At 39.2% G+C, this 15,334-nt stretch overlaps 1 long non-coding RNA gene across 1 annotated transcript in view; it reads right to left on the bottom strand.

Annotated features, from left to right (window-relative positions):
* The window catches only part of LOC117282499, a 7,351-nt gene extending 4,431 nt beyond the window's left edge, over positions 1-2,920 (bottom strand). Inside the window, exons 1-2 of the long non-coding RNA XR_004513253.1 lie at positions 1,838-2,920; positions 1,350-1,581 (exon numbers count right to left, since the gene is read on the bottom strand). This is a non-coding gene — a long non-coding RNA (uncharacterized LOC117282499). The remainder of the gene's footprint in view (positions 1-1,349; positions 1,582-1,837) is intronic.
* Between the last annotated feature and the right edge of the window lie 12,414 nt (positions 2,921-15,334).

Genomic DNA, 15,334 nt, shown 5'->3' on the forward strand with positions numbered 1-15,334 from the left:
CAAGCAGCGGCACGCACACAGGAAGACTACACAGAATAACACCTGTACAGTGTGGAAACAAGAACTAGCTGCTCCAGCACTTTAGACATAGGGCGAGTAACCCTAACAATTTTAAATTTTAAATTTAAAATTTAGAGATAATTTTAAAGGATTTTAAAATCATAACTAAAGATTTTATAGTGCTACTACAGGAAAATCAAATTTGACGTGTGCAATATAATCTACATACCAGACACATATCAACGAGGTAGATGTTGATAATACGAAGAGAATAACAATGTGTTTTAAATGTTAAATTTTAGACTGGGTTCAGTGTGGCAGCAACGTTAAGAGTATATACCTGATGATGGCCGATAGAGGCCGAAACATGTAGTGTAGAAGAGAACAAGATCAAAGACATATAATATATATTGTTTGCACTTGGGACGGAGTTTGTATCATTTATCGTGTGGAGTGCAACAGGATGCTTAAATATATATTATACAATACAAAGTTTAAATTCTGAATTTTTGTGAATGAAGAGCAAGACAGAAACATTTTTTTTTTCTCCTTCAGTTAAGGTACAGGCTTCTATGTCATGATCAGAATCTCCTTGTTATTCTGCCCATCTTCTTTCTTGGTCACATTTCTTATTCCTCAAGTTTTGTACTGTTATTTGGCTCTTCATTCATCCTTTCCACACAGCTCTGCATTGCCTTCTCCATGTCAGTCCCTCTGCTGCATCAGCTACAACAAGCGCCTGTTTCACTGTGCACAGCATGTGCTCACAATGTGACATAAAATTTATATACATTAAAACACTTTCTGAGCTAGTGGGATGCGAAGTCTCAAAAATAACACCTTCCTTTAATGATTACTAACTCAGCTCCCTGGAGTTACTTATGTATCAGTAATTAAAGTGGAAACACATACTGCAAAAATACATTTCTTGGAAGACAAGCTTTGCTTCAGTCTGGTGGGAATACAGGGTTTGATAAACTGACTGGCTGGATGCGAGTCACTGCCCTCAGGTATATATACGTAGCATACTCTACTACCTCAATGTATATAACAGGGAACCCAGACTTACTGACCATTGGAGACACATTTGGGTTGATTCAGCAGGATGGGGTCAACACCAAATTCCAGTTCCAGACAATCAGCCTAGAAGTTCTAATGCAAAATATTAACAAACTTCACACAGCTGCATCTTTTCAGAAAAGCTACTAGTTGCTCAGCTACTCAATGAATTACCAACATGTTATGGAATGCAAGGGTTCATTACCATTCACAGCCAGACACTGGCCCCTATCCTGAGCCAGATGATTTCACCCTTCTTTCAGCATACAGAATACACAGCATCAGCCTACCTTCACATTTTTCTGAGGACAACTGCAACTTGAAAATCCATTCATGCACTGCGCACTACTTCATATGGTGAAGACATACAAAATGGAACATATTCCAGAACCATGGAGCAGGATCAGTTCTGGTGATGCAGCGACAGCCAATGTGTGGTGACACATGAGGAAGAACTCTGCTGATGCAAAGTTATTGAGGGACGAATGCATGGTACATCTTATGAAAATGAAGCAAGCGTTCCTTGGCAAAAAGAAAGTGTCAGTAATCAGAGATCACTTGCTTGGAGTGACCAAGCATTAGCTTTAGTTATGATGCAGTTCATTGAGGCAGTGAAGAAAACGGGTACGGAGTAAGGGGCATAATTACATTGAATTTAAGTACATTTAAAAGCTATTCCTCATGTCATTCCACTACATGAAACCTCTGAACTGCAATTAATAATATTAATGACACTGCCTAATTTTATTAAAAATTATATAATTACACTGAAACTTACTTCACAATTTTCAGCTGACTCTTTCCCTCTAAAGCAAAGGAGACCTAAAGCAAAAAGGAGTGCCTCAGTGCCAAACCACTTTCTCTTCTGATCTCATGACAGACCGCTGTTTCTCTTCTGATATTCACAATGAAAAGATGTCAGCAAATCTTTCTTCAGCTTTCCAAATTAAATTCTCTGTACCATTACGTTTCTCCACAAGCAGAATCAACCAACCTTTATTTAACTTTCTTTTTATAATCAATATACCAAGTATCCCACAAAAATATATCTTGTCTTCAATGTCCAATATAGCATACTTTGTATTCATCTGACCAAATCCATAACAGTTATCTCAATATACTCAATCCAAGTGATATATCTATCTGTAACTAACTGATCAACGAATTTAATGACATGTAATGGCAGAAGAGCACAGATAACGTACAGCAAAAAACATACAATGCCACTGAATTATGTGCATAAGCTGTCAATCCATTTCAGTGCTACACTCTACTAATCATTAGCTTCTAGTGCTGAATTAACATCATAAGTGTAGGAGAATATCATGTCTGTAAGATTTGAGGACCACATATACACGGTGCCAAATCCCAGAAGACTGCTTTCTTCAATGTCATGTCTCTTTCCACTCAACAAGAGGGGGCATTGAGCACATTCAACAATTAGAATCAAATGGAACTCATTTGCACAGATGTTTCGTACCATGGGACTCAGTTCATTTCCCGTCAGTTTGAAAAGTTAGCAAAAGCAATAAACCGCAATATACTGTAGCATTCTACAAAAGTGAAGCATGCCACACACAGCAAAACTGTCTTACTTACAACATGAAAACTGTGGCATGCTACAAGTCACATAATGTTCCTTTAGTCTACATCCATTTCTACTGCTCTATGATTTACTGCACACATCAACATGTATGCGCTGATGTCTCTTCAGATGATTCTGCTCACTGAATGACTTTTTACATACATCACAGCAAAACAGCTTCTCTCCACTATGTGTGCTCCGATGTGTCTTCAGAGTGCTCTGCTGACTGAATGCCTTATTACATATATCACAGCAAAATGGCTTCTCTCCACTATGTATGTGCTGATGGTTCTTCAGAGTAGTGTGATCACTGAATGATTTATTACATACAACACAGCAAAATGGCTTCTCTCCACTATGTATGCGCCGATGTGCCTTCAGATTACTGTGATCACTCAATGACTTATTACATACATCACAGCAAAATGGCTTCTCTCCACTATGTATGCGCCGATGTGCCTTCAGATTACTGTGATCACTCAATGACTTATTACATACATCACAGCAAAATGGCTTTTCTCCACTATGCATGTGCCGATGCCTCTTCAAATCATTCTTCAAAAAGAATGACTTATTACATACATCACAGCAAAATGGCTTTTCTCCACTATGCATGTGCCGATGCCTCTTCAAATCATTCTTCAAAAAGAATGACTTATTACATACATCACAGCAAAATGGCTTCTCTCCACTATGTGTACGCCGATGTGCCTTGAGACTACTATGATCACTGAATGACTTATTACATACATCACAGCAAAATGGCTTTTCTCCACTATGTATGTGCCGATGCCTCTTGAGATGACTGTTCAAAATGAACGACTTATTACATATATCACAGCAAAATGGCTTCTCTCCACTATGTATGAGCTGATGTTTCTTCAGACTACTGTGTTGACTGAATGACTTATTACATACATCACAGCAAAATGGCTTCTCTCCACTATGTATGCGCTGATGTTTCTTCACGTCACTCTTTAAAATGAACGACTTATTACATACATCACAGCAAAATGGCTTCTCCCCACTATGTATGCGTTGGTGTGTCTTCAGATTACTCTGCTGACTAAATGACTTATTACATTCATCACAACAAAATGGCTTTTCGCCACTATGTATGCGCCTATGTATCTTCAGACAACTCTGCCGACTAAATGACTTGTTACACACATTGCAACAAAATGGCTTCTCCCCACTATGTATGCGCTGATGTATCTTCAGACAACTCTGCCGACTAAATGACTTGTTACACCCGTTGCAACAAAATGTCCGCTCCCCACTATGTATGTGTCGACGTGCTATCAGAATTTGCTCTTGACTGAATGAAAGTCCACACTCATCACAGGAATATCGTCGCTCCTCACCATGTACGGGTTGAATTTCATTCAAATTACCCTGGAAAATGAGAGTAAATAACATGAAAAATCCTAACAGGAAGAGAAATAATTTGAAGCCCCAATACAGTGACATGTTAAATCGGTAAGTATGAGTGTGGTGACAGAGAGAGCACAGCCCCTTGTGTGGGGTGTGCCTAAGTCCATCAGCATGTATGGAGGTTTCTGAGTCAACAGAAGTTACACTGCACTGCCACTGTATAACAAATTGCAAATTAAATAAAATTATGCATTTGTAAGGCTGGACAGACATCTAATTAATAGTGGAAAGGCTCCTAGAATGAAATAACAATAAAGGCTGAGCTATAAATGATATTAAGAAAGGCGGTACATGGCCCGACAAAACCCTGACATGTCCACCCTGATACAATGAACAAATCCATATGAGTCATCTCCTGGGTTGCCACACAAGATTCCCTGACAGTGTAAATGTTTGGCTTTTGCCAGAAAATGGCCACAACTTCGGGATATGTGAAATGGCATTGTGCACACCACACTGTGTAGAAGCAGGAGTGCAAACTCCTTGCAACAGCTACATATGTTCATAAAATGTACACAGAAGTATGCAGTCTACACAACAATATTCTGTATTTAAAGCAGGTAGACACTATCGTATCAACATCTGCTTTTATTGATGCTAGATGTTTAGACCCTTATACTGGGTTGTCATCAGGTGTACAATGATACCAGACTCAGTTGGTGAATGGCATTTAACAATATGCAACTAATTCTTCAATAAGGATCCTTATTGTGCACTTGAGTGTTTTTAAATGCAAAAATTGAATCTTTAAGTTAAAATTTTAAAATACTCAGGCAATATAATTGAAAAATTGACTAAAGATTAAAACATGAAAATTAAAATTGTACTAAAATGGAAATGATATATTTTGATATCTCTTTAAAACTTTGTGACCGCTACTTGTTGACATGATTTTCTGGTGGCAGAAGGCACTATAGTGTGGGGCACCTGCGTATCAGGATCTTCTCACATGAGTTAGGTCGTGTGGTACTGACCTTACTATCCTCTTGTGGAACTTATGCTCGTTATTCTGTATGTCACACAACAGGTTGTTTATTCAGAGTGATCTGTAAACAGTTTTCTAATTATTATAAGGAGAAACTTGTGAGTGTGTTGTTATTAAACTCGTTTAGTTAGTGTCCATTGTTTATCTTCCGTCAAAATTGCAACACGTTTACATTTTACACTTCAACATTACATGTTTCTGCCCCAAACGGCCATCTTCAGGTGTTTTTATGTTACAGATATTTTACTAAAACTGTTAAAAAATTTCTACACTGTTTTGATTTGTGTGGAAATCACACGCTGTGGTTTTCCTTATTATTTTTTAAGTAAAAAGAGATAAAATCCTTGAAAATATCTGTTGCATATTATTTCACCTCACCTGGGGTGTTGTCATTTTCATAAATGTATCAAGGTGTTTTTCTCGGCAGTCTGCCCCTCACGTTCGTGGTCTACTTTCAGTTTTTGACTGCCATATGTTCCTGGTTTGTGTGTGCTCCCTCCACAGCGTGTGGTGTTAAGTGGGTATGTTTGTGTACAGTCGAGTGGTATGAGGTAGGGGGAAGGCTACTGTGAGTGGCTAAAGAGATGGGGAAGGGGTGGGGTTATTTGGTGTGTGTGTGTGTGTGTTTTTACTAGAAAGTCAAATATGGGATTATGTATTTCTGTTAATGTATCATTCATCTGTAAACCTTCCTTCATTATGTCTCATATATATAAAATCTGTCTAATGTGTTGTGTTTGGGTCCTTCCTTCATATATAACACTTTTATGGTCTGGTCCATTGTGCCAAATGTATATCCAGCTTCCAAAATCTGCTGTGTGGATATAAATATAAATGCTATCAGGACTATAAACAAAAAACAATTCTAAATTCATTTCTGCAGTTGGTTTCTACAGTGTATCACTGAAGATGAGATTCATCTGGAACTGACATTCTTTTTCTGATGAAGCATGGGTTACACTTGCAGGGATATACCCCATTAGGAAAAAAAAAAAAAAAATCATAGGGAAATTGCAAAAATTCCAGCACAACAGCTTCAAGGGTTAATCGGAACCCCTTCTTCTGGCGCAAGGAATGTCTACGTGTAGGACGACAGCATTTTCTACAACTTCTGTGACCTGTGAATTGTATACTTCATTCCAAATGTTACTTGCCACAAGCATACTGATACACTGGCAAAATTTGTATGCACCCTGCAGCCAGTGGTGCATCAGTTGCTGTGAACCGGCTGAGAAAAGTAAGAACCTCCGTCTACATGTAGATGTAGAAATTTTCTTTGATGTTCATTAATAACTTTATTTGTGTGTTTAACTACATCCATTGTAGATACCACTTCACCACCATTGCGTCTATATTTTAGGATGTGTTGCCAATGCCAATTCTTCACTATTGCTTTCTACACCTTTTACACATTCTCTTATCTAATAGTTAGTCACCTTTCTGTCTAACAGAAAACAACATGAAATCTGTCATGACAACCAATCACCTGACAGCAGGTACAGAGGCAACTGCAGCAGTGTCAGGTATATTAAATTTACTTCAAACAAAGAGCGACAGGCAACACGTGTCTATAATATGTCACGCGCTGTCACAAATCTTTAGAGAATAGTTATCCTGTTATACATCCTCAACACAATGACATTGCTATGTTATTACATGGATACAGACTGCAAGGAGACAAAAAACAAATGATTAACTTCAGCATTTATAGATCCTGGGAACCCCATATGTAGTACCAAAGCAATGCTTAGTGGACTGGACAGACAAGGAAATTGTGAAGGATGGATGAATGAATGAGGGGTAGGCCTCTTGGCCCTTGCACTGCGACCTACAGTGGTCTATTATTCTTAACAGTGAAGGATTGTTCCAGCTATGGAATTTACCGCAAACATTCAGTTTACAGAAGATCTACCGTCATCTATATTAGATCTGTTTAAGAAAAATGGGAGTGGTATATCACATGCAACATTCAACGTGGTACAGTTGCCTAGAAACATTTCAGGAAAAAAAACCTTTCAGAATCTAGTCAACAGCACAGTAGAGTTGTTTCAAGTTCACAGAGAAGACAAGCGGCATTTCTGCACATTTGTGTCATCTGCCTAACAGTGCACATACAGCTCACCTCAGGTTCAGCCTTTATTTCTATAAATGCTATTGGGACAGGATCCTCCTCCTCTTCTGCATCTGAGACTGTCTCAGCTTTTACATTCATGGCCTGATCTGCATATTGAGGTGTTGGGTATGTCTCAACATATGGACCCACTAACGCGTTCTCCGAATCTGTACAGATCTGTAAAAACCATCACATCCTTATCAGAAATGGATGCACAACATCACACATGAAACAGCACATGCTCTCCTTGCTGTGCCTGTTTCTCATCACATCTAACTCATAAGAGGTGTTTTGTACAGATGTTCTTCTCTACAGCTTTCATGATAACTATAAAGTACTGTTCACAGCTCAGTGACCTTCCCAAGAAATTATCAGTCACTGCGGCAGTACAGAAAATATCTGCTATTTTGGTACCAAAAACATCATAATGAAGAGCTCCACAACTTGTAACCTTCATTCACCAAGCATAATTATATGATCAAGTCAAGGAGGATGAAATGGACATGGGGGAGATGAGGAATGGATATAGGATTTGCTGATAAAGACGGAATGAAAGAGACCAATAGGAACACCTAGGCATAGGTGGGAAGATAATACGTGGGGCAATCCAAAAGTTACCGAAATTTGAATTTTGCGCACGAATGGTTATGAGTACATCGAAATACCACTAGGTGTCTCCTCGCACATCCTTCTTGAATCAGTGTGGCAAGCGGCGTCAAATTGAGTGGTTGGGCTTATTGTTGGTGAACGTATTTCCACTGTTGTGTTTGCGTGAGTTTGCGGTTTTGCGATGGCTGGCCTGAGAGAGCAGCGGGTCTGTATAAAGTTTTGTTTCAAACTTCGGAAAACCACTGCAGAAACGCACCAAATGTTGAAGCAAGCTTTTGGTGAAAACAGTTTAGGCCAGACACAAACTTACAACTGGTATAAGCGTTTTAAAAATGGCCGAACACTGACTGATGATGACGATCGTTCGGGATGGCCATCAATGTGCAAAACACCAGAAAAAGTCACGAAAGTTAGGGATCTGATTCTGCAAGATCGTAGACTGACCATCCAAGACCTCTGTAACACCTTGGGACTAAGTAATGGTCCATGTCAACGAATTATGTCAGAGGAACTGAACATGAGGACGATTGCGGCGAAGTTTGTGCCACGACTGCTGCAAAATGAACAGAAGCAGCATCACTTGGAAGTCTGCAACTTCAGCAACAGCTTCAAGAAGATCCAAACTTTCTTTCGAAGGTTGTCACTGGTGACAAAAGTTGGGTTTATGGCTACTACCCTGAAAGCAAGCAGAAATCGTCGCAATGGAAGAGCCCTTCTTCACCTCGGCCAAAAAAAGCTCGACAAGTCAAGAGCAACATTAAGTCCATGTTGATCTGTTTTTTTTTATGTTGACGGGATTGTTCATAAGGAGTTCGTCCCTCCTGGTCAGACAGTCAATAAAGAGTTCTATCGCGATGTTCTAGGGCGTTTGAGGTAGAACATGAGGAGAAAACGTCCAGAGAAGTGGCACACAAACGACTGGGTACTCCACCATGACAACGCCCGACTGCATATGGCTTACATTGTGCAGGAATTTTTGGCTAAAAACAAGATGGCAGTTGTACCCCACTCACCGTACTCGCCAGACTTAGCTCCATGCGACTTCTTTCTCTTCCCCAAGATGAAAATCAACTTGAAGGGGCGATGATTTGATACATTTGAGGAAATTCAAGTGGAAACGCAGACGATACTAAACACCCTAACAAAAAAAGACTTCCAGGATGCATCTGAAGAGTGGCAGAAACGCTGGGATCGGTGTATGTAGAATAAGATCTAGGTAAGATGTAATAGTTTTTATTAATATATTTTGGGAATTTTTGAATTGCACCACGTATTTAAATGGATCTTTAAGATAATTGGGTTGGGGTGGGGTGGACTGGATTCATATGGCTCAGGATAGGGACCTGTGACTTGTTTTTGCGAACATGTCAATAAACTTCCAGGTTCTATACAATGTTGGGAAATTCTTCAGTGGCCAAGCAACAGGTGGCTTCTCAAGGACTCACTCAGCTCCATGGAGTATGTTATGGTACCTAAGTGCTCATTACTGTGATCACACATGCTCATCATGGCTCTGCATCCTAAGGCAAACAGACCCGATACAAACCATTCCAAATTATTTCTGTAAAATCTATCTCAATAGGATCTCTCTATCCGCACTGAGGTCTCCTAAGTTGTCTGCTTCTCTCAGATTTTCCATTGAAAACTTTGTATGCATTTCTCACTGTTGCATGTGCTCTATGTGACTTACAGACACCACTCTCCTTGAACTCATTGCTCTCCTACACAATATCCCAACCGTTATCACCCAAGTGCACGAAACTCCCCACATGGATTATGCAAACAAAGAGAAGCAGGTCACAAAATATTTAGTTTCTTTGACCAAGAGAATTGAAATACAGCAACAAAATTCTTGTCTGTGCACACAAGAATGAAACGCTCCCAATCCTTTCGATTACAGCAGGAAACTTTTCTTCAGCTCTCTGCAGTACAATTCTTGCCAGGCTTGTTGCAAGAGAATGCAGAATCTTTTGTAACCTTGAAACCCATTAATCACATGATAAGTATCTTGTGGGGATCACTGTAATTAGCTTACAAGAGTCCTAGTAACTTAAATTCTTGGTTCTAACAAGTGTACCAGCAACTAACTGCAAACAGTTCTGTGACTCCCTAGGGATTTTTTCTGCTATAGAATTTCTCTCAAATACAGTTCAGTTTACACAAAATTTAATTTCATCTACGTCAGAAATGCTTAAAAGGAAATGGAAGTGGTACATCTCAAGCAGCATACATTCAACAAACTACAACTGTCTAGACACTTCACAAAAAGACATTCAAAAGCGAGTCAGCAGCACAGTGGAGCTGTCCCATGTGCACAGACAGATGGAGATGAGAGAGACAACTACAATTCCTGCCTATCTGTGATATCTGCCTAACAGTGGACATACAGAAGCATACAGCTCACCTCAGGTTCAGCCTTTATCTTCTGAACTGTTATTTGCAGAGGATCTGCTTCCTCTTCTGCATCTGAGACTTCCTCAGCTTTTATATTCATGGCCTGGTTTGCATCATGACTTGCTGGGTATGTCTCACCATATGGACCCACTAGAACCTCCTCTGAATTTGTACAGTTCTGTAAAGGCATCATATCTTCTATCAGTCATGGCTGTACACCACCACACATGAAACAATATATGCTCTCCTTGCTGTAGCTGTTTCTCATTACATGTTTATGTTCATGTTCATTTATTTCAAATTCAAGCAGATCCAGATACGCGCTGAAAAGTATATTCACAGGCCATTGCATATAGAATGAGTGACATATCAGAACAAATGTTCCAATTAATCACTGGAACAAGTCTAGGCAACATAATGTAAAACATACACAACATATACAGAACACAAGTAAACATGATTACAAATAACTGAATGCAAATGAAGAATCTATTAACTTTTCATACAATAAAATTGCCCCAGTTTGTAAAAAGAGTGCAACACCAAATATCTTCTTAAGGAACTCTTTAAAATTTTAGGCATCTGTAGAAGCTCTTTTAATTCAAGTGGCAATTTATTAAGAAAATTTTATACCAGTGTAGTAAACACCATTTTGACACAATGATAGAGAGGAAGTAGGAAAATATAAATTTTCACAATGTCCGGTCTGCACATTATGCCTACCATAATTAGTAATAAAAAGATTCCTATTCTTTAGAACAAACAACAGGATCAAAAAAATATATTGAGATTTTAATGGCAAAATCTGTCTAAAAATATCCCTACATGAGGACCTACTTCCATATTCTGTCATTAAGTGAACAACTCTTCCTTGTAACTTAACACTTCCTGGACCGGATGCCTAGGCCTAGGCATTTGGGTTTTAAATGTGGCAGACCGGTCGCCTAGATTTAGGCTTTTAGGATACGTTATGTTGCAACACACTATTCCTCGCTTTGGTGGCCACATGTCTTAAAAGTTCTGCGTAGCTGACCTTCAGAATGTTTGTTTTCCGAGTCAGCAATGTGACCACTCTCTATTCCCCTCTCACTATAAAGAAAAGTCCCTTTGTTCAAGTCGAAGCTTCTATGTGTGAGGCAAGATATTCTCAGTGTCAACATGGCTCAGAGACGAAAGCAGCTGAAGGTCGGGCAAGCTCTCGGAGAAGAAGAAATCTGTGATTTGATCTCCGATGAGTTATCTGACTTCCCAACTGCTTCGTCTTCTGATAGCGAGGGCAGTGTCAGTGGCAGTGACAGGGGCCCCCAAAATATTGTGACCAGAAGAGAAAGTGAAAGTGACAGTGAGCTCCGATGAAAGTGCGAGTGCTAGTATTGCAGGGACAGCCACATGGGGTAAAGTGGACAAAACACCCACTTTGGGAAAGTTTACTGGTGATCCAGGGGTGAGACTAGGTCTGCAAGTTCTGCGTCATGCCTCTTCACAGAGGGGAATGTTTCCAGAAATATCACACTCTGAAGCACTTCTAGGAGCTGTGGTAAGTCTTCTCCAAAAATTTTAGTTCATAAAATTAATTAGGAGATTTTATATTAATTTTTAAAGTGAACAGTGCACAAGTTAGGGTAGTAGGTTTAAAAACGCCGGTCCCCAGGGTGATTTAAATATTTAAATCACCAGTCCGCGAAGTGTTAAAAAGATTTTTGCTGTTCACAGATTGACCCCAGAATACAATATCATAAGATAATACAGACTGAAATACAGAGCAATAAATCATTACCAGTGAGGAGAGACATATACGGTTTGCTTGATCTGATCATATAGCAAACTCTGGTTAATTTGTTTAAAACATTGTCAATATTATGTTTAAGTGAGCACCACATGGTTGGACAGGAACTGCTGCTCCTCTCAATGAATGGTTACCTGTTAGGCTCAAGCTTTTGCCGAAAGAGCCTGCAGTAATAATCCCTACATGAGAGCATACTACATAAGGTATAAATCCTGAGTTATAAAAGAGGCTAAAAGGCAGCACTGCTGCAGGCTTATAGCAGAATCGAATAATCAGATAAAAACAACCTGGAATATAATAAAAACATGAAACAAGAAATCAATATTTAAGTTCATTCTATGTAATCACTGAATGATTCAATTGCAATAAAAAGCTATACTTAAACACAAATCATACAACAAAGCCAACATATTTCATTACAAATTTAAAAAACCAATGGTACTCTCATTTAGCTCTCTGAACTTTCAACTTCTCTTCTGTTGCAGTTCACAATTACTAAATGTTTTAGGTTTTCCATAGTTAAGTCGCCTCCTATTGTCTTGTAAGATGTCCTTATAGCGGGAAAAACTTCTTTCCACCTCACAGGAACTTATGAGGCGCATGTACAAAAGCCGCTATTTGCTCCATTGTTAGACAAGTGATTTTATACTTGGTAGTTCAGTACATTCACCGGCTAAAATTTCTTCAATTTCACAAATTTGTTCATATCCTGGATTTTTTTCAAGAATGCTGTGTACTTTTTCATTTACTACTTCACCAACTCTTTCAGGAACCGAATTCAATTTGGAAACAGTGGTTTTGAACGCACTTAATGACTGACACAAAGTAGCATCGCTATTGCTTGCCTCCAGTGAGGAAATGGCAGATGGAAAATGAGAGAAGTGAGCAGATATATAGGAAAGATTAGTTTCTAGTTATCCATTTTTTTGTACATCTTGGGCAATTTGAATTGATGCTGCACTTTTGGGATCAAATGTATTCACAACATTCCTAACTATTTCTAAATGTTCAGTATAATAACTCGCTGCACACAGCCATGTGCCCCAGCGCGTTAAAATTGGTTCTGGTGGAAGTGGAACGCTCGGTAGCACTGCTTTAAAGGCTTCTGTTCTGTATGGCGCTTTAACAAATACCTTCTTCACAGAAGACAGCAACCTGTCAACAAGCAGAAAATTTGCACGAATTGTCTCTGCAACATGGTGCAACCCATGGGCAAGGCAAGTTAAATGTGTCATATTTGGAAATACAACTTTAAGAGCAGTACTGGCTTACATCACATAACTTGCGGCATCAGTCACAAAGAGCAATACGCGCTCATACTGAATGCCATTCAGCCATAGTAAATTCATGGAATTCATAAAAAATTTGGAAACTGAGGAGCTATTTGTGGTTTCAAATTGCGCTGCTGCAAGAAGATATGGGGTAGATTGTTCATTCTTATTAAAGGATCCATCTATACAATTTGCAATAAACCGTCCCTCACAATCTTATGTTTCATTGATTGATACCCACACAAAATTATCTTGAATCTTATCTCTAATGCTTTCAACTGTAAGAATGTAACAATGCTTCACATAATTTTTGCGCACAATAGATTCATCCAGCACTTTGCACTGTGTATACTTATCTATGAAGTTTCTCAGAGCAGGACTGGTTAGTTTCCACAGTGGAATATCTTCTGATAAAAAGGCGTCGAATAAGTCAAAGAAGAACCTTGAAAAACTATTAGAAATTCACTAAGCAATTTTTTAAGAGCACTTTCCGTCGATTTAATTTTAATAGTCTCTTTGTGTATATTGGTGTTCAAATGCTGAAGCACTTGAAAGCGTTTTTCACACACTCGACAATAAAGAATTGTTATCCATAGTTATCATCTCTTTTTGGAACTGGCATTGATATAGCTGTAATTTAGTTTTCTGACTTTCTTTCACTTTTGGAATGACTACAAGAAGCCATACAAACTTAACCACAGACTAGTCACCACTAATGTGAATTGAACCCAACTTCAAATGAAACATAACGAACCTCATGGAGACTTCGGAAATAAATAAGTGAAGTCCCTTATAAGTCGAATAGTACAATATTGTGACATGTTGTGCAACTGAGGACCCCTACCTCCCCAGCGGCACGTGGCAGTAACGTAGCGCTCGCGTAATAGGCGAGTCATCACACCGCCACTCTCCCAGCGGTGACGTCACGAGCGGAGCCGAAGTGAGCCGAGCGGAGCCGAAGTGAGCCGAGCAGAGCCGAAGTTAGCCGAGTCCCCGCAACCTGGTAGCTATGCAAAGCGAGTCAACAGCGGTGACGTCACCAAGGGGTAACAGCGTTGCTAGGCTATATGCCACGTCACACTAGTGAAGTGGCGGGCGACCCTAGCAACAGCAAACGGAATAAAAGCCGGCTGAGCACCAAGCGAGAGTCAGTGTGTTATCAACAGTTCTCAAGGTAGCAGCCTGCGAGTGTGCGATAACTAAGAAGTCAGCGAGCGGAAGACTTATTCTGTGCTTTCGAGACTTAGTGAGTGCTGTAGTACAGTTATATTTGGAGTGTGTAATTCAGGGAGATTTGTATAGCTCCCGCGTTATTAGTACGTGAAGACTTTGGTTGTGGTGTTTGTAAAGTGTGGAAACCTGCAACTGTGTTATAATTAATTGTAGCCATTTCTTGTAGATTGTTGAATAAACCAATTAACGATCTCTACGGCGTATTCTGTAACGAAACATGTTACAATATTATGTTAATTGCGGCTACATGTCAATGCTTCTGACTAATCTCTTCGCAGCCACTTTGATGGTACGCAGATGAGACAAGTTACGAGTACAGGGATCAGAGAAGTCCCGTCCTGGGTACTGCATCAGAAACATGAATCATGACAAAATGTTGAGTCAAATATGCAACATATCCTAATACGGAAGAGAAAAACTGTATACACATGACGATGATTGAAAATCTGAACATAAAATTAAAAAATATATATGATAAACATTTTTAAAAAGGAAATATGCAGTATAAATAGAGATCTTTGAAAATATGATGCTTATTCATAAAACAGGCAAAATATGCATTTATATGCACCATCAAACCATGTCCAAAATCGGTCCAACTGATCTTCTCCATCCTTCTCCAACACCACATTTCAAAACTTTCCAGATGTTTCTGATCTACTGCCCTAGGTGTCCATGTTTCAGCTCCATACAGAGCTATGCTCCAAATGTAGCATTTCACTAGTTTCTTCCTCAAATTTAAGTCCAATTTGCTGGCAAAAAGATTCTTCTTCTTGCTAAATGCAGCTTTTGCCATGGCAATCCTGGATTTAATTTCACTAGTACACCTTCCATCATCTGTTAACAAGCTACCCAAATATTTAAA

Source organism: Cryptotermes secundus, unplaced genomic scaffold, assembly GCF_002891405.2.
Source record: "Cryptotermes secundus unplaced genomic scaffold, Csec_1.0 scaffold1232, whole genome shotgun sequence".
Lineage (NCBI taxonomy): Eukaryota > Metazoa > Arthropoda > Insecta > Blattodea > Kalotermitidae > Cryptotermes > Cryptotermes secundus.